Below are 20,885 nucleotides of genomic sequence, written 5' to 3'. Positions count from 1 at the left end.
GATAAAAATAAAAGATGTCTTTTATAGATATTCGCGGGTGAACCGTCGGGGCGCACTAAGTTTAAAAACCAATTGAAATATTCTTAAGGTAATATCAATACTTGGATACCGATATAGAATTTCTATTTGATACTCTTATAATCGATTAATCATTGATAGTAATACAGGTCTACTAGACGGTTCTTCCCCGACTAATCCGCTCTATCTATTGAGAATGGCAATTTAGCATTATCATAACAGGAAAATAAGTGTTCTTTAGCCGACTTCAAATTCGAAGGAGGTCAACTCAACGTGTAATTTGACATATTTCTTAACTCTGATACTAAGATGGCGTTGTAGACTTAAATTAATTTTATATTATACTAGCTGACCCCGTAAAAGTTGTTTTGGCATGTATTAAATTTCTAGGAAACATTATTTTACTTCAATATAAATAACTATCTACTATAATAAAAAATAGGGGTTGATCGTAGAGGGGTGAAAAGCAAGGGTTGTATGTATTTTATATGTTGTATCATAAAAAAACGAAAGGATTCCTCTAAAAAATAAAAATAAAAACTTTGGGATGGACACCCCTTATTACTTAGGGGTTTGAAAGATAGATAGTAGCAGATTCTAAGACTTACTGAATATGCTACAAAAAATTCATAGGAATCGGTCGAGCCGTTTTGGAGGCGTTTTGGGAACGAACATTGTGACACAAGAATTTTATATAATTAGAATTTATATTCGCACTTTATTATTAACTTACCGCCTCCGTGGCTTAATGGTTACATTTCCCTTTTATACCGTTTATTACCAGCTATGCAATTGTTTTAAGACCATAGTTAAACCATCGTAAGGAAACCATGCTAACTCCTATGACAATACAACCACAATAGTGTAGCAACATTTACAACTAGCTGTTACAAATCACTGCGCTAACGAAGTTATTTCGAGCGGAGGAGGCGTTGGCGATTAAAAAGAGTGGCGAAGAGTTTATTGCCAGTTCTTTTCTTCCGTTCTACGCCCTTGATTTAAGAACTGGCAGTAATTGTAAAATTAGACGCATTTCATGTATATTTCTTTTTTGACGTTCATAAGTGTACATTTTGTTACCTATATGAATAAATGACTTTTGACTTTTGCATACGTCTTCTTGACCTCAGTCAACAGTCCAAATAGACAGTTGTTAGACTGGTGGAGGATCATCCCTTTAGTTAGGACAATAGCAGGACCTCCACAATAGTACTCGGCTGATATAATAAGTATTATTCAGATTTCAGCGTCTTAAAGGTTGAGTCAAGGTCATTAAAACGCAATATATAAGGTTGTGTTGGATATTATAACGATCCGTTGAATTTCATCTTCCATTAACGTCAACCGTTATCAGTTTCCGACGAACTCAAGCAAAAATGAAAAAGACTGATGGATTGTCATGCTATTCGCTAGTAAACCTTATTTACTATATTCAAATAAAAAATCTAGAGTTGTGTTGTAGAGGAAACATATGTTTGATGTCTTCGGATAAAGTATTAACTTATATTGATAGAGAGTCATTTAAGGTATGTAAAACGTGAGTTTGTAAGAATGTAGGAACATGTAATTTATTCAATAGAACTTAAAAAAGAATTTCGGGTGGAGAACTTATAACAACTTGAAATTCTTTCCTAGATTACAGTACAGCATAAAAAAAACAGTGTGGTTACAACGTTTTAGGTATGGGCCTCAGATTTGCGTATCTATATTATGCCTGACACATGCTGTACGTAGACTACTCATGAAGATGTTTTCGTTCATAACTTATAAGTATGTTATACAAACATACATACAAAATATATTTACAATATTCTTAACAAACATAATAATAATATAAAAGAATTAATATTATCTCTAAGTTACATACATGAATTAAGTACATAATAAAAACAATAACTAACCTTAAAATATAAATACTAAAATAGATATTTTTAAAAGCATAAAGCTCTTCGGTCTCCTGTGACGTCGACTATCTTTTTGATATTTCCTTAAAAAGCCTTATAGCGCTAGGACCCCACGGACCAAGGGATCCGACACCGAATGGGACAAAATCATATTTTCGTTCATATAAGAGCGTTAAATGCGCACACAGATTGTCTCTTGGTGCACCGGGGACTGATCCTACGACCTCAGGGATGTCAGTCACACGATGAAACCACTAGACCAACACTGCTCTACCGCATAAGACATGTGACATGACAATTGTCAGAAGAAATATTTGTCTGTCAGTCGGTAAAAAAATTTTTAAAAATCTTCATCTTCATCTCGAATAGCAGAATAACTATTGAAAACATTGGAAAATTGACGAAGAGAAAATTCCTTTACAAAACATTTTCCTGTCATGGATTTCGTAACTGTCAAACATTTAATGTTCATTCCGTCGATACGGTAAATTCTCCCCTCAAATTAAAGAACGTATTCTAATAAAGCTTTCGGATCGACAAGATATAACCACAATATTCGGATAATGGCGTATTTTAGATATTAAAAATGTCGAATAATGTTAGTATTGCAAATGGATTTACATTTCTTAATAAAATATTGAACTTAATATTTTTTTTGTATTCATTTTATTACTTTCATAAAATCATAATTTTTTTTTAAGTTTATCTAATCTATAACAGGATATTCATTGACTGTTAAGCGGTACAAAATTCTCTGGGTTTATTTCGATAGTTTATTTTAATAATAATTTGACAGTGATGGCGTGCACATTGGTTGATAATTAAGATTAATAGAATTATGCTTGCGTTTTGAGATTTATATTTTCTAATATAATTTATGTGTATGTGTAAAATTTTAAAAAATAACTAAATTACAACATTATAATAATTAATTATTTTATCTGTAAACTGGTTTATCTCTGAGATAATCTGTCTTTTAGTTATATTATCAGAGTATTATCCTCAAAGTATGAATAAAACATTGAAAAATATACTTTCTAGTAAAGAAACAGAGGTGTGGTCACAGTTTTTTCTTTGAGGTTTATCATTTAAGTAATGGAACGAGAAACTAATAACAGTAATTGAAGCAGGAAGATTATCTTGCAATATGATTGCAGTTTCTAAGTATTCTGTTCTGTGTTCTGATTTCTTTATTATTTTCATTTATTTAGTTTTAAAATATTTTATTTTTATATGGTTTGTAATAATAAATCATTTAAAAGTAGTTTTCGTGTTCCTCGCTTATTGGTTTATTTCAATATTTAATGATATAATTAGCATTAATCGAAAATAAAAATCTCATATTCGAAGTTTCCATGTTAGATTTTGATCATAGAATATTTAATTAGCTTTAAAAAATATTAATTAAAAATATACGCATTATTAAGTACTAAAATAAAAAAAAAACGTGTGGCACTCGGGGACTGCCGCGGTAAAGCTATTGCATAGCATTTTTTATAAACTATAAAAATGTTTTTTGTCGCTACTCCCCTCTTTGAAGACACTCTCCTTAAAGCCTCAGCGAGCATCGGAATACTGGGCGTTGACATATCGAATAACGTTCAGTTTCGCGGTGTGCTCAGCAAGGCGAGACGGTACTTCACTCCGGGCCACCGCTTGCAACTCTATAAAGTGCAAATTCGGCCCCTCATGGAATACTGTTCTCACCTCTGAGCGGGAGCTCCCCAGTACCACCTCTTTCCACTTGACCGTATTCAACGAAGAGCGGTTCGAACTTCGAATCCTCGACAACCAGTCACTTTCCGTGCGGCTTGATCCCTTGGCTTTGCGTAGAGATGTGGGGTCTCTCTGCATCTTCTACCGCATTTACCATGGAGAGTGTTCAGAGGAGTTGTTCGGTCTAATGCCTACAGCTGAGTTTCATCATCGGACGTCAAGGCAAAATACAAAATACCATCCGTACCAGCGCACCACCACTATGTGGAACCGGCTGCCCACTGAAGTATTTTCGAACCAATTCGACTTAGGGTCCTTCAAGAAAAGAGCTTACCAATTCTTGAAAGGCCGGCAACGCACTTGCGAGCCTTCTGGCATTGTGAGTGTCCATGGGCGGCGGTATCACTTAACATCAGATGAGCCTCCTGCCCGTTTGCCTTTTATTACATAAAAAATATTATTATTTATTTATTTTTACTATCTATTGTAACACAAAGAACCATACAACAAATAGAGAATAGGAAGGCATTAGGCTTTGACCTCATTGACAAAAAGGTTCTCTTACTTACTTGACGACCCTATTCAACGCAATTTATAAGTGTTGGATACTTTCCAGCGCTATGGAAGGTTTCTCAGGTGATTATGGTCCATAAGCCCGGGAAATCGCCACATTAGGTCTCATCTTACCGCCCTATAAGTCTTCTCCCGATCGTCTCTAAAGTACTGAAGAAGGTACTACTACGACGGCAAGCTATGCATGAAAATTCTATAATTCCAGATCACCAATTCGGGTTTAGAGCACAACACGGCACTATCGAACAAACTCACAGGGTGTGTAAATTCATAAGCAATAGCCTTGAGCTAAAAGAGTACTGCTCCTCAGCTTTTCTGGACGTTCAACAAGCATTCGATCCGGGTATGGCACAAGGGGCTCTTATGCAAGATCAAGTCACTTCTGCCTCATACTTTCTATGGAATCCTAGAGTCTTATATCACCGGTAGAATATTCCAAGTGAAAGAGATGGATTGTACATCAGGTTTTCATGATATACTCGCAGGGGTACCTCAAGGCTCTGTACTTGGCCCAGTGCTGTACACCATATTTACCTCAGATCTACCGCGTACTTCTGAAGGCAACATTGCAACTTATGCAGACGATACGGCAATCCTAGCTACGAGTAAACAACCCGAAGAAGCCACGTTAAATCTGCAGCGAAGCTTCTAAATGAAATAAGCAACTGGTTCGATCGGTGGAGAGTTAGGGTGAACACAAGCAAATCAGTACAAGTGACATTCACACTGCGAAGAAAGACATCCCCCCCTGTAAACCTAGGAGGAATGGAACTGCCTCAGAGTGACACAGTTAAATATCTTGGACTGCACTTGGACCGTAGATTGACATGGCAAAAACACATCGAAACAAAACGGCGTGAGATCAACATTAAATATAAGAGGCTGTGCTGGTTACTGGGTAGAAACTCGAAATTGTCCATCGACAACAAACTCCTTATTTACAATTCTGTTATAAAACCCGTGTGGACCTACGGGATACAATTGTTGGGAGCTACATGTGACTCTAACAAAACTAAAATTCAAAGAACACAAAACTACATCCTTAAAAAAATAAGCAACTCGCCTAAGAAACGCTGAAATACATAAACACCTAGGCATACCTACAGTCAAGGAGGAAGAAAAGTATACGCTCAGAAGTAGAAGACTAGGCTGGAAAATCATCCTAACCACCTAGCTGTTCAACTCACCCTACCGGAGTATATAAACCGACTCAAAAGACGAAGAACCCTTGAGCTCAGCAGCATTGACTGAGCTAATATTATTATGGTCGATATTCCGAATGAGGAATATCTCCACCCGCAAATCATTCTACAACTCATCTCATAGTCAGAAGACTGATTGCACGATGCGCTCTATTAAAAAAAATATAGATATATTTATTTTTTGCAGTATTTTTTTTCTTTCATATTAATTCAATCTACCAGTCTACCAGGCTCAGACTAACACGCCAATCCGATCACGCTAATACGATGTGAGAGGCAGTATGCGTTCTGTCCCGCTCTAACGCGTATTTGCCGTACCTATATTACGTCATCGTGTGTTAGGTTTTTTCGTTACGGAATTTCTTGATTCGGTCGCCGCGCTCAAAGCCCGCGATAAAATCTATGCAATAGCTTAAAAATTTATTCGCATTTTTATTCAGTACATACACTGAGATGTTTTTATACCGGAATAGATACTGTCTTACTATAGTAATAATATAATACATAGTTTTATAGTATTACCAGTGTTACCAAATCGGCCATATAATAGTGGTAGGATATATTTGACAACTCCCTCAACATTCCTAGCGAAAAATTCTAGTCGATTATTCGTAAATTCAATGTATTGCAAATCATTTTGTTCACAAACATCGAGCAACGAAAGCGAAAATCGAAATGTTTGTAGTGAGTATTCCAATCTATCAGGGCTTATGTAGCGGAGCGAATCGAATCAATGCGAATGAGGGATGCTCGCGACTATACAGATAAGTCACGTTCTATTTCCTCTACTAATGTTTTTCCATTTTTAAATGTGATAATGGGGTATACAAAGTGGGGTTGAATTCGATTTTTAAATTTTGAAGCATGGAGGTTGTATAGACACTATTCTTTATAAAACAAGGACATTTGTACTTTAAAAATAAAATCGTTACCATGGTCGTGGGAGCTAGTACCAAGTAATTTTAATTACCTTCAAAATTTTTAAAAAAGCCAGTAGCTTCAAATATTCTTCAGTCTTGAAGGTTAAGTGGATTAAGCACGCAAAGCTCTCAGAATATTCTATTTGCTTTTATTATAGAAGAACAGTATGGCTCTAGTGGCTTCAGCGTCCGACTCTCATTCTTTGGGTCGTAGGTTCGAACTCGGGCTGTGGACTTTCTGTCTATTTAACACTCGCTTGTCGAGAACACAAAACGTCGACGGCGTGTTTATGGTTCTAATCACCTACTTGCTTATTAGAAAAACAAATGGCTGTGTTTTTTCTTTTATTATATTAGGTAGTTTGTTTTTAATATAGCAGAATATAAAAATAATGAGTTTCCTAGTACCAGAGGATACCAAATAACACTCGTTTAGTGTGTCATATTACTAATGTAGTAAACGGGAACAAATCTCAGATCAATCAATTAGGGGAAATACGATTGTGCGAATTCGTCAATTCATATAATTAATTAGTTCATTCTGCTGGCACATTTGTTGACTTCGACTTTATTAATCGAATAATCGAGAAATTCATTATGATGATTGTTTATTTAAAGTATAGAATCTTCAATTAAATCTCTAAGATATAATCATTGCATGGCTACAAAAATTTAATACCACGATAGGTACTGATCGATTAGGGAAAGCTATGTCATATATTTATAGCTTTTGATTTCATATATAGATAATAAAGAAGAAATAGCATGTAATATATTTTTGGAGAAGAGACTCTTGGGCCGTAGGGTTCACGTGCATAGGCGCTAGCTAAAGATTTAAGTTGGCGCCTGGTAGATACTTCCGGACCGGTGACCCCAGGTGCATTCCTCGCTCAACGAATAAGTATATACATGTGATGTCGGCATTGAAAGTACACTGCCACAGGGACCAAACTTTTAAACTTTATAACTAAATTTTTTTAGTTTTCGTTTTTTATTTTCTACTATCTTTATTTACATAAACTAGGTCTTGAAAGCTTGGCGTCTCCTACCGGGCCCGAGCGACAACTACTCCGGAAATATCCTCATGAAATTTATGGGCGAATCGGATTCGATACACGCTCACCTATGCTATTTATCTTACTGACATATTTGACAATTCTGTGGCAGAATTTTTCCTGCGATCTGTGCTTGAGCAACATATCGGATAGTCTATCTCGGAATACCCTCATGAAAGCCAGTCAGTCAACAAGTAAATGAACCACCATCGGTCTGTTCTTTCGTCACAGTCGCACGCGGGGCTCCTTTTCAATCTGTGTAAATAGTGTCCAAAAGCCCCGTAGCCAGTATCTAGCGCCATGTAAGGTGTTAGTTTTCGTTCGTTTTTGTTTCGTTAATCCATTCGGTAAGCCATGCGATTAGTTATTAAAATAATGTAATTAACGTTGAAGTTATTTAAACATTAGGATATTACTATAAGCGCCTTGCAATCCATTCAAAGTGAAAATCCATTCTTAATTAATTAAAAAACTAAATTCGTATAAACAAGTAAATATATACTCAAATAAATATTTATAAAACAGATCGATCAATAAAGCTTTAAAGCGCAGATGAAACCGCTAGGGAGTCACACATTCAATACTAAGTGCCATTAATTAAAATTTAATTGGTTTCGTTGGGTAAAACAATACATGGTTTAATACGGCTCTAATAAATTTTTCTTCCATTTTTATTTTTACATACAGCAAAAATTATTGTTTTTTAAACAATTATTACGAACGAGATTTTAAGTATGTAGTAAGATAGAAAGTTTTGCAAACTAGCGAACCGTGGAATCGTCCTCCAATTGTCTAAAAAAAGAGTTTACTTCTACCTCAAAGGCCGGCAACGCACCCACTAAAATAGGTGTCCATGGGTTGCGTTGCTTTTTGGGCGTCCCGTTGCCGACCTATTCTATAAAAAAAACTATTTATTAGGTTAAGTTTTACACAAAAAACGAAAATCAGCGGAACGTCTGTTGCTGATGAATAATCGTGGTCAGTAGATAATTTTCATAGATTAAAGAGAATTGACTTTAGTAAAGTTTTTACTTATTTAAAAAATATTGCAATAGAATGCAATGTTTATAGATTTTGGTAGATTTTTTGGTTCTCCCATTCTTAATAAAAAACGAACTATGTATGTATTTGACGTACGATCCTCAACTGTTAATAATATATAACGGTAATAGTAAGTCGATTTTTATCCTGACTATATTCTGTATTCTGTTTTTATGTGGTTTCAAATTTTACACGAAGTATGTTTTAAAGGTGACTGAGACGCTTTATTAACTTGTCCCATTGACCTGTCTATATGTTCACATACTGCTAACGAACATAGCCGGTACTAAGTAACACATTTTGCCCGGAAACCATCCATTAGAACATCCCTTTACGGCAATTTGTGGTGAAAGTACGTTTAAGTTAAATGGTTTTTAAGAAAATTTCTGCAGAGGAAATGCAATACACGGTGGCTCATTAATATTGCTTAGTAAAAAAATAAAATTTAAAGAAAGGAAGGACATAGTGAGCCTCTCTGTGGAACGCCTTATAGAAGTATCTTGTGTGGAGCTGCAGCAATTTATCATTGTTAGTTTGTATAGCCCTCCTTCAGCTCAATATGATAGTTTAGAAAAAATATTGGAGCAGGTTCTGTACAAATTGCAAAAATCCAAGAAAAAATTGATCTTTAGTGGAGACTTTAATGTAAATTTGCTTGACAACTGTAGTTCAAGTAAACGTTTGCTAAATCTGTTTAAATCATATAATTTAATTAATACTTTTATTGTACCAACTAGGGTAACAGCCACCACGGCAACATGTATTGACAATATCTATAGTAATATAGTTCCTCTCAACGCCTGTATTATCAACAAACTTACATCTGACCACTCTGGTCAATTGTTTGAATTTGAAATACTAAAATGTAAAGATCAAAAAAAGAAAATATGCACAATTCCTATAACAGAGGATCGTTATATAGATTTAGGAAAAATTTGATATTTAAAATGCCATTTTTGCGTAGTAACCAATGCCCTAATAATTTATATAGCACATTCTTTGATTCATTTATTGGTGAATTCAAAAATGTATTCACTCCAAAGACTTTTTTGGTCTCGGAGAAACCTACCTTTTGTGACTGGGCAACTCCGGAGCTACACAAAAAAAGGCTAAAATTGTATGAGTTGTATGATGAAAAACAGTATAATGACAGTGAAGAATTTAAAACTTATGTTAGGATATTCTCAAAAAGTTTTAGGCAAGAGTGTAGAATCGCTAAGGCGAAACACTTAAGTCTTAGAATAAACAACAGCTCTGATAAGATAAAGGCTACTTGGAAAATTATAAACGAGGAGACTGGAAGAACCTCCAGAAAGGATACTGAATTCAAAGTGAACATAAACGGCAAAGTAATTAGTTCCGACCTCGAAGTAGCCTCTGCATTTGAAGAGTTTTTTACTAACATTCCTTTAAATACAACCAGCGTTTTAAATTCTTCACCATTAGCCGCCCTTTTATTATTGAAAAAGAATGTTCCTGTATGCAATCATAAGTTTGTATTTAGCCGCATAAGCTGCAATGACATTATAAAAACATTTAAACAGCTAAAAATAAAAATAAACTAAAGATCTTTGGGGTGTATCTGTTTTCATTTTACAATCAGTAATCAATACTATCAGTTCAGTTGGCTATAATATTTAATGAATGTATAGATTGTGGAGTCTTTCCAGACCAGATGAAGATAAGTAAAATCACACCGTTATTCAGAACGGGCAGCACTTCGGACCCCACAAATTTTAGACCCATATCTGTGCTGCCGGCTTTGAGTAAAATCTTTGAAAAAATCATTCTTGAACAATTATTGACACATTTTAATAATAATAAAATTATGCATAGCCAGCAGTTTGGTTTTACAAGAGGTCGCTCCACAGCAGATGCTGGCATTCAATTAATTTCCGAGATTTTAAATGCTTGGGAAAATTCTCATGATGCCATTGGAGTTTTTTGCGACTTATCAAAGGCTTTTGACTGTGTCCATCACGAAATCCTAATCAAGAAACTTCAACACTATGGCATTGGCGAAAGGGCGCTAAATCTTGTGGAATCATACCTGAGCGATAGAATTCAAAAGGTAAATGTAAATGGAGCTATATCACAGGGATCCTCTGTTACTATGGGAGTACCGCAGGGCTCCATACTTGGTCCCTTCTTATTCCTTGTCTATATAAATGACCTGCCATTTCTTGTAAAGGAGCTTCACGAGATAGTACTGTTTGCTGATGACACTTCGCTTTTATTTAAAGTGAAACGACAAAATCCATCACTTGATAACGTAAACAGTGCCATCTCCAGTGTAGTTCACTGGTTTAATACAAATAATCTTAAGTTAAACGAAAAGAAGACAAAATGTGTTAAATTTGTAACTACAAATGTAAAAAGTAGTCATTCTCAAATAATAATTAAAGACGAGGAAATAGACTTTGTTGATAATGCGGTGTTCTTGGGAATTACTTTAGATAGTAAACTCCAGTGGGGCCGACACATAGAAGGTCTTTCGAATAGGCTAAGTTCCGCAGCGTTCGCAGTTAAAAAGATACGCGATCTTACGGATGAGAACACAGCAAAGCTTGTTTATTTCAGCTATTTTCATAGTATAATGTCATATGGTGTTATTTTGTGGGGTAATGCAGCTGACATTAAATCGATATTTGTAGTGCAAAAGCGGGCTATAAGAGCGATCTGTGGGTTGTCCCCACGGGAGTCGGTCCGAAGCAAATTTAAGGAATTACATATTTTGACTCTGGCAAGTCAATACATTTATGAGAATATTTTGTATGTGCGGAAAAATATAGATATCTTTAAAAAGAATAGTAGCTTCCATAATTATAGTACTCGTAATAAAGACAAAATTAGCGCACCAACCAGAAGGCTGCATAAAACGAGTAATTCTTTCCAAGGCAATTGTATACGTTTTTTCAACAAAATCCCTAGTGAGATATAAGCGTTGTCAATAAATAAATTTAAATCGTACATTAAAGTAAAACTGCTTACTAAGGCTTATTATAATATAAATGAATATTTAAACGATCCTAGTGCTTGGATATGAGTTGCTCCAGTATATATTATAGGTAACACGACTGAATCTCTCGGCTGCATTTCCAGACTCTGGGGCGATCGTCAACATCCACGACTGTTTTAATGTAAAGTGGGAACAAACCGTGATCCATGTGGTATCCAATTATTTCAGTATTATTATTATTTTCTTATGTAGCCAAGTCCACATTTCAAGGATCGTCATGCTCGCTTAAATGTCATTGCTTGTGGCGGCGTCCATGCGTCGGGTTGTCTCTCTCCCTAAAATATGGCGAGGGGGCCGATGGCTGGCCATGCGTCATACTCGTGAACGGGTGCTGCTTGTGGTGACTGGTCGTACTTGAATTCGTGTATGCGGTGATGTTAATTATTACGACTATGTGTTTGCGTGTTGTTCCCACGAGAATGTAAGTGCGTGCTCCTATTTCACCATGCCTCCTGCTGATAGGGGACAAGTCTTTGTTTTTATTTATGTTCTTATTATTAATTACTTAAAATGTCATGTGGAACATGGTGTAATGGTTGCAGCTCCTTACAACCGTTGTGTAAAAAAAAAAAAACATGGCGATTAAAAAGAGTGGCGGAGAGTTTATTGCCAGTTCTTCTCTTCCGTTCTACGCCCTTGATTTGAGAACTGGCAGTAAATGTAAAATTAGAAGCATTAATATTTATATCTTAAATGACGAATCACAAGTGTACATTGTGTTACCTACGTGAATAAATGATTTTTGAATTTTGAATTTTTTTTAATTTTAAGTTGTAACCTAGCTGTGTGTGAATACTAACTATAAAATGTGAGTTTCTCTCTATCATAAATTGAACAATCTAATTCCACCAACCAATGGTGTACCAAAATAACTATTGTGTACATCTTCGTATACAGATACTGAATTTCACAAATGTTGTGATAAAATTTAATGTGAAGAAATACTCATGGGATTGCAAATATCCTTCAACTATTATGAAGTCCTGAAGGTGGTGATTAAAATTTCTGGTACACGAATGTATATGAAAGAATGTTAAAAAAGGAATAAAAGTTTTTACAAAATTATTTTATATTCCATTAGCCTCCTTTCTAATTATTTTTATAGATATAATTAACAGTAAATTTCTTCTTTAATAAAATGTTGTAATAATGTAGTAGTAGATACGTACCTAAATACTTTTGAGGTATAGCTCTTTTTTATAATGTATTTTATCCTTAGAAAAAGAAGAAATAGAAGACAGGTGAGACCTTGGGAGGAGTAGAACGGTATAGAACAGAGAGCGCTAAATCAAAACGGCGATATTTGTGCCTTTATCGTAAGACAAGCTGATTACTTTACTCCGGGCCATCGCTGTTAAAACTGTATAAAGCGAAAAACTTGCAAATGTAATTTTGCCCCACACGACGCACTCGCGAACCCTCTGGCATTGAGTTTCCATTTTTTTAATGTAATAGGAGGCAAACGGGCAGGAGGCTCAGTTAAGTAATACCGCTGCCCGTGTACATTAACATTGCCAGAAGGCTCGCAAGTGCGTTGCCGGAATGCTGTATATTCTGTTGTGTATCATTTAACATCATCAGCCTCCTCCTCTATAAAAAATCATAGTGATAAACCATTTTAGTTAAATATATCGACGTTCAAGTAAGAAAACAACGATAGTTAATACAATGTTTATAATAGCGATAAAATATTCTACCAACGTCAGTTTATTATAATTGAAAATTTGAAGCACGCTAAGCATTAAAGTCTTATCGGAATACATTAAATGCGTCCCCTTTTCGGGGCGGCAATATGCACCGCGTCCCATATTTCGAGGTACTTTGCACCTCCAGATAAATCTCATCAATCACACTTTGTTATGTACAGACATCTTCCCCTACGAAATGGTATCGCAATATTTCACGGAACGTCTAACTTCATAATCATTGTTTGTTGAAGGGTTGTTGTGATGGGCGATTTGCAAGTGCGAGGTTTTACTGGAGTTTAACATGCGTGGAAATGTTTAGTGTGGGGTGTTGTACGTACTTATTTTACATGTGAATAAATTTAACTAATACTGGTCTCGACTGAGATATCATTTTTGAACTTCGACTCTTCATTACATAACTTACTACGTGCAAAGTTGAAGTTAGTACTTGAAGTTATTCATGTAAGTTTCCTCGCTGAAATGATAGCGAAAAAGTATTGCAAAATCGACGATCACCACATTTTCTACAGTCTAAGTTACAATATCTATTCTAAAATAGATGACAATTAAAAAAAATGAAAAAAATTTTTTTTTGCAAAAATTAAAAAATTATAATAATATAAATACAAATATTAGTTTTTCCTAGTAAACCACATTATATTTTTTTACCTACTCTGCATTATGCGTCCATACCACGTTCGAAAATATAAAAAATAGCCTATATTCGAGTATAATAAGGATTACATTTAGTTTAAACTCAAACTCAAACTCAAAATATCTTTATTCAAGTGGGTAACCAAGTACACTTTTGAATCGTCAAGTTAAATTAATCGTAAATTTACATTTACTACCAGTTCGCAAGTCAAGGGCGTAGAGCGGGTAAGAAGAACTGGCAAGAAACTTTCCGCCACTCTTTTTAATCGCCAAGTATTGTCATACAAATTGTTTGAACTGGAGCAATTCAATCCCAAGGATTAGGATCATTTAAGTAGTCCTCAAATTTATAAAAAGCTTTGTTGATTAATTTTCGTTTAACGAGGGCTTTAAATTTATTTAGTGATAATTCTCTAATTTCGCTTTGGAGTTTGTTGTAATTTAATATTTTTTTTTTAATATTGTATATTTAATATTAGTACACGAGTGAAGCCCTCCAAATTCTCTATTTGTCTCTCATCTTTGCTACAATTTTCCAATCTTTCCCCGCTATCTCTTTTATATCTAGGTTTCTGGTCGGCGGCCTCTCTTTTTTCCACTAGGCCATAATAGCGAGGAAACCTATAGGTATCGGAAAATCGACGACATGCTTCTATACCATACTGACCGTGTATGTTGTTACTGCAAAACTTGAAATAGATGTCAACACATTAATGGCTGTTACGCACCTGAATTATTATTATACTGTCCTAATGCCGTGAACTTACTAGGTTATTCTGTTTAAACATTAACTTCAGAATGTCACGTATTCATCTGAAAGCAATAAACGATACAATTTATAAATTATATACAAATGTAACGCTGAAGACGTTGAACGTGCTTAGTTCAGGAACAATTGAAGGCGTCATTTTAAGAATCAAAACGAAATCGCGAGCAGAACAAGTTAATGATAAACACTTTTATATTACTAGCAACCGGCAAACGTTGATTTGCCATGTATATTATTTCTAGGAAATATTTTTTAGTTCAATAAAAATAAACTCAAACTCAAACTCAAAATATCTTTATTCAAGTAGGTAACTAAGTACACTTTTGAATAGTCAAGTTAATTAATCGTAAATTTACATTTACTACCAGTTCGCAAGTCAAGGGCGTAGAGCGGGTAAGAAGAACTGGCAAGAAACTTTCCGCCACTCTTTTTAATCGCCAAGTATTGTCATACAAATTGTTTGAACTGGAGCAATTCAATCCCAAGGATTAGGATCATTTAAGTAGTCCTCAAATTTATAAAAAGCTTTGTTGATTAATTTTCGTTTAACGAGGACTTTGAATTTATTTAGTGATAATTCTCTAATTGCGCTTGGGAGTTTGTTGTAAAAACGAATACAATTTCCATATAAGGAGTGATTTATCTTTTGGAGCCTGGTTGGTCGTACACTCAAATTAGTTCTATTTCGCGTATTATACTGGTGAAAGTCACCATTTGTTTTAAAATCGTTTATATTTTTTTGGACATACAACAAGGCTTCAAGAATATATTGACCAGATAGTGTCATAATATTTAATTCCTTAAACTTATTCCGTACCGACTCCCTCGGAGAAACACAACAAATACCCCGAACAGCCCGCTTCTGCAGCACAAATATGGATTGAACCTCTGCAGCAGCACCCCACAATAAAATGCCGTACGACATAACGCTATGAAAGTAGCTATGATACACAATTTTAGCCGTGTCCTCATCAGTAAACTGTCGGATTTTCTTTACTGCATATGCTGCAGAGCTCAGCCTATTCGAAAGAGTCTCTATGTGTGGGCCCCATTGGAGTTTACTATCTATTGTTATGCCTAGAAAAACAGTTTTGTCAACAAAGTTTAGTTCACTGTCCTTAATTTTCAGGTTACCAATATCTCGCTTTACGCTAGTAGTTGTAAATCTAATACATTTTGTTTTATTCTCATTAAGCAATAAGTTATTTACATTAAACCAGTTAACTATACGAGAGATAGAATTGTTTACATCGTCCAATAATACGTTATTCCTATTCACTTTAAATAGAAGTGAAGTGTCATCAGCAAACAATACCATCTCATGAACTTCGTTGACAAAGAATGGGAGGTCATTTATGTAAATCAGAAATAAGAAAGGCCCGAGAATCGATCCTTGGGGGACGCCCATTGATACCTGCGAACCCGGAGAGGTGACTCCATTGACATGAACTCTTTGGATCCTTCCCTTTAAATATGAATTCATCAGGCTGGAAGCTTTGCCATCAACGCCATAGTGTTGAAGCTTTCCAACGAGTATATCAGGATGAACACAGTCAAAGGCCTTTGACAGGTCACAAAAGACGCCGACTCCATCATATGATTCTTCCCAGGCGTTAAATATATCCGAAATCAACTTCACACCGGCATCGATTGTGGAGCGACCCTTAGTGAAACCATACTGTTTATTATGTAAGAGTTTATTTTTATTAAAATGTAAAGAAAGCTGGTCTAGCATTATCTTTTCAAAAACTTTGCTCAACGCAGGGAGCACGGAAACAGGTCTGAAGTTTGACGGATCAGACTCACTACCTGCCTTGAACAACGGTGTAATCTTACTTAATTTCATTTCGTCCGGAAAGACTCCACAATCGATACAGCTGTTAAAAATTATAGACAATTCAGAGCTTATTACATTAATAACGGAATTTAAAATGACTGTTGACATACCCCATATATCTTTACTTTTTTTTAAATTAATAAGCTTAAACGTTTTAACGATATCATTACAAGTTATATGTTTAAACTGAAATTTAATATTACATTCAGGTACACATTTTTCTAGCAATGAGATCGCAGCAGCAGGTGAAGAATCTAGGGACTTGGTCGTATTTAGTGGTACATTTGTAAAGAACTCTTCAAAAGAAGAAGCTACCTCTGGGTCAGATTTTATTAACTTCCCTTTAACTTTTAACATATAATCAGTTCGTTTGTCAGACGTTTTACCTGATTCTTCATTTATTATTTTCCAGGTAGCTTTTACTTTATCCATGCTATTTTTTATTTTTGAACTTAAATATTGAGACTTTGCAGTTTTGCAATCTTTTTTGAAATTATTTGAATACAACCTAACATATTTCCTAAATTCCACACTAGTGTTATATTGCATTTCGTCATAGATTTCATATAATTTTAACCTTTTCCTGTGTAACTCCTCATTTGCCCAGTCACAGAAACTTGTTTTCTCAGAGACCAATAAAGTCTTTTGAGTAAATACTTTCTTGAATTCATCAATAAATGATCCAAAAAAAGTATTGTATAAATTATTAGGGGATGAGTTGCCACACAGAAATGGCATTCTATAGACCAATGCTTCTCTAAATCTGTCCAAACGGTCATTTGTAATAGGAGTTATCACAATTTTCTTCTTTTTACATGTTTTTTGTTTCCTTAATTGGAATTCAAACCATTGACCAGTGTGATCAGATTTAAATCTATTGAAAATACAAACATTCAAAGGGGCTATGTCACTATATATGTTATCTATACAAGTTGCGGTGCTAGCTGTTATTCTTGTGGGTGAATGAAATTGATTTATTAAATTGTATGAACGAAAAAGACTAAGTATGCGTACACTTGAATTAGAATGACAAAGTAAATTGACATTAAAGTCCCCACACACAATTAGCCCTTTATTACACTTTACTAATTTACACAATATCTCCTCTAATACATTTTCAACATTATTATAGACAGCTGATGGAGGACAATATAGACATACAACAATGAATTGCTCCAGTTCCACACAGGAGATTTCAATAGTTAGTTCTACAGAGAGGCTGATAATATCCTTTCTTTCTTTGCATTTAAGTTTTTTACTTATTAGGATTAATGAGCCACCATGAATTGCATTTTCTCTGCAAAACACACTACCAACCCTGTGGTTACAAAAATTAAACAAAACTTCATATTTTTTTAGCCAGTGCTCTGTTATGCACAAAAAGTCTATTTTTTGACTATTCAAGAATAGTTCAATTTCTAATTCTTCAATAATAAAAACTTACATACATAACTATCTACAATAATAAAAATAGGGATTGATCGTAGAGGGGTGAAAATTAGGGGGTGTATGTATTTTTGTATGACACCCCTAATCACTTAGGGGTTTGAAAGAAATATAGTAGGCGGTTTTCAGACTTACTGAATATGCATAAAAAATTTCATAAGAATAGGTTGAGCCGTTTCAGGGGAGTATGGGAACGAACATTGTGACACGAGAATTGTATGTTTTCATTTAAGAGATGTCATCGCAGCGCTAAAAATTTTGAATATGGCCTCCGATTTCTATATCTGTGTTGATGATATTTCTATCGAAAACACCATACATTTAATTTTATTTCTATTCTCGGGTCGACGTTTATTTTTTAAAATACTAGTTTCCCAATAGCAATATTTTATGTTTATCTGGTATAAAGTATGTATAAATTCTAGTGGTAAAACAATCTTTGTAGTCTTTGAATGGATTGCAAAATATAAAAAATATGTACTTATTTCTAATATTAGTATAGACAAATATAGTCTATAAGTTGTTTCACTGTAAATATAACTTATGCAAGGTTTCTAGATGTTCGAGTTATGTCAACGTGTCTGCCATTCCGGGGCATGTGGGACAAATGGGGACAAACATCGAATGCGCATTACGAAACTATGTGATTGGCTCAGTTGGAACTAGAATTGTTAGTGCATTGTGACTTCGAGATAAGATATTGTGTGAACATTACGTCAGGGATATGTTAACTGTTTATTAGGTTATATTAACATAATTTCATATTTTAATTAAACATACATCTAATAATACACGTAGTAAATTGTTGGATGTTGTTGGCGAGTTTTAGACGGCTCATTTAACACGGCCGAACAGTTGAATAGATTTAGATGAAAATCAAATAAATACATATGACTAGGTCTACCTGCAGCTGAGTTTCATCATCGGACGTCAAGACAAAATACAAAATACCATCCGTATCATCGACGTCCGTCGTTCCACAACTGAGCGTTTTTAAAGGCAGTTTTTGCCGCGCACCACCACTATGTGGAACCAGCTGCCCACTGAAGTATTTCCGAACCAATTCGACTTAGGGTCCTTGAAGAAAAGAGCGTACCAATTCTTGATGGCCGGCAACGCACGTGAGAGCCTTCTGGCATTGTGAGTGTCCATGGGCGGCGGTATCACTTAACATCAGGTGAGGCTCGTGCCCGTTTGCCTCCTATTACATAAAAAAAAGGTACAGACAAATTATAATTTGTACAGAATGTGGTGTATTTACCCTTATAAAAAATACACTGAAAACTACGTCGATTTTTTATGAGATTTATTTCAACTAAAATCCTTTAAAAAATTGAATTCAGAATTTCCGTTCCATTTGCCAGAAAATGCTACATCTAGACGCCAGGCGAGGCTTTAAAGGAATTCCATGAGATTAGACCGAGCCTCACCCGGATCACCCCATTCCGTTATTATTAGAAATACCGATTGGAAATGCGAAAACCATTCAGCCATGCAAAATACTCCAATTCTTGACTCGAATAATCCAATATATATCCTCATACATTATACGAATGTGAACATTTTTGCGGTCACTTGTACACATATAAATCGCTAGAATTCGTCATAAAGTCTCTTACTCTAGTGGCTCTGCGACCCAAAAAGTGTCTAAGTCCTCCGAAATGAGAATCTTACAGGGCTGTCCTGCTGGCTTTCAGCTGCAGACAGCTCCACTGTGTTGATTCATCGGTATTTCGACCTACAGGTTTCCGACGGCCTAGTGAGGCCTGCTCTCCACCGCCTGATCTTGGCCAATGTGCTCAAGATGTCATAAAATCTCTTACTTAACAATGAATTATTTCTCTAACTTATTAATTTTATAAAGTGACCAGTACAATAATCTTAATAAGATACATAATTATTACTTCTAATTTATTTTATGAGTTACTTAGCTGCCCCCGCGAACTTCGCTTCTTCTTAATGTGATTTTACTTAGCCTACCTTTTTAGTACATACCAACACGGAACATTTTGATATGCTACGCCAGAGACTGTTCGGTTTTCTGAAATGAAAACTTTTTAGATTTTTCTGTGAATTCAAGTTTAAGTCATAAGACTTTAATTAACAAATAAAAATTAGGGGTTGATCGTAGAGGGGTGAAAATTAAGGGTTTTGTGTATTTTTGTATGTTGTATCATAAAAAAATAAAAACGAAAACTTTTATGTAAAAAATAAAAATATTGGGAAGGACCACCCTTAACATTTTGTTTGGCTTTGGTTGGTTTGTGTTTGGTTTGAAAGATCGATAGTAGCCGATTCTCAGACTTACTGAATACGCATACAAAAATTCATAAGAATCGGTCGATCCGTTTCGAAGGAGTTTTATATTTAAATTTTATTTTAATAAGATATCATATCATCAATATTCTATTATTTTTTATTTTTTTAATAACAAATGTTACGTATGAAAATTTAAATACTTTAACTAGTTGTATCTAACAACCACTTATTCTTTCACTAGCGTTCATAAACCATAAGATACAAAGCAGAGTCATGAAGTTAATTTGCGTATTGATACACGGTCGGAATGCCGATGTTACCTAGTTTGCCATCGGACCTCAGCCCAGAGTGGATAAAGAAGCTTCGGCGAGAATTCTCCTCAATATATGCCTATGCCATTTTCAATTATATAAAGCGCACCTATCGTTATGAAGAATAGGGTTTATTTGACCGTTTGTTTCGATAATTTACGGCATGTGCGAGAGATTTAAAAATTTTATACTATTTTAAACTTCCTAACAGTTGATGTTGACTATGTTTATCGTAGTACATTTTCTCGCAATGTATGTTATGTAGTTTTTAATATCCAAATCCTATTTTTGACCATTTTACAGGTTTTCAAGTAAAACGAAGTTTCACCAAGTGTGAATCTAAGACTATCAAATTCAGTTGAACAGTATGCTCTGTTTTTTATATAATTTTCGTCCTTAATTTAGTTGATCAAAATAAAACAACCACTTATAAAGCTTCTTTATTTAACGTCATGTTTGCAAAATAGACAAAT

This window comes from Pieris napi, chromosome 11 (assembly GCF_905475465.1).
Source record: "Pieris napi chromosome 11, ilPieNapi1.2, whole genome shotgun sequence".
In the NCBI taxonomy this organism is placed as follows: Eukaryota; Metazoa; Arthropoda; class Insecta; order Lepidoptera; family Pieridae; genus Pieris; species Pieris napi.
The sequence above is the reverse complement of the archived record's forward strand: the minus strand, read 5'-3'. Positions refer to the sequence as shown.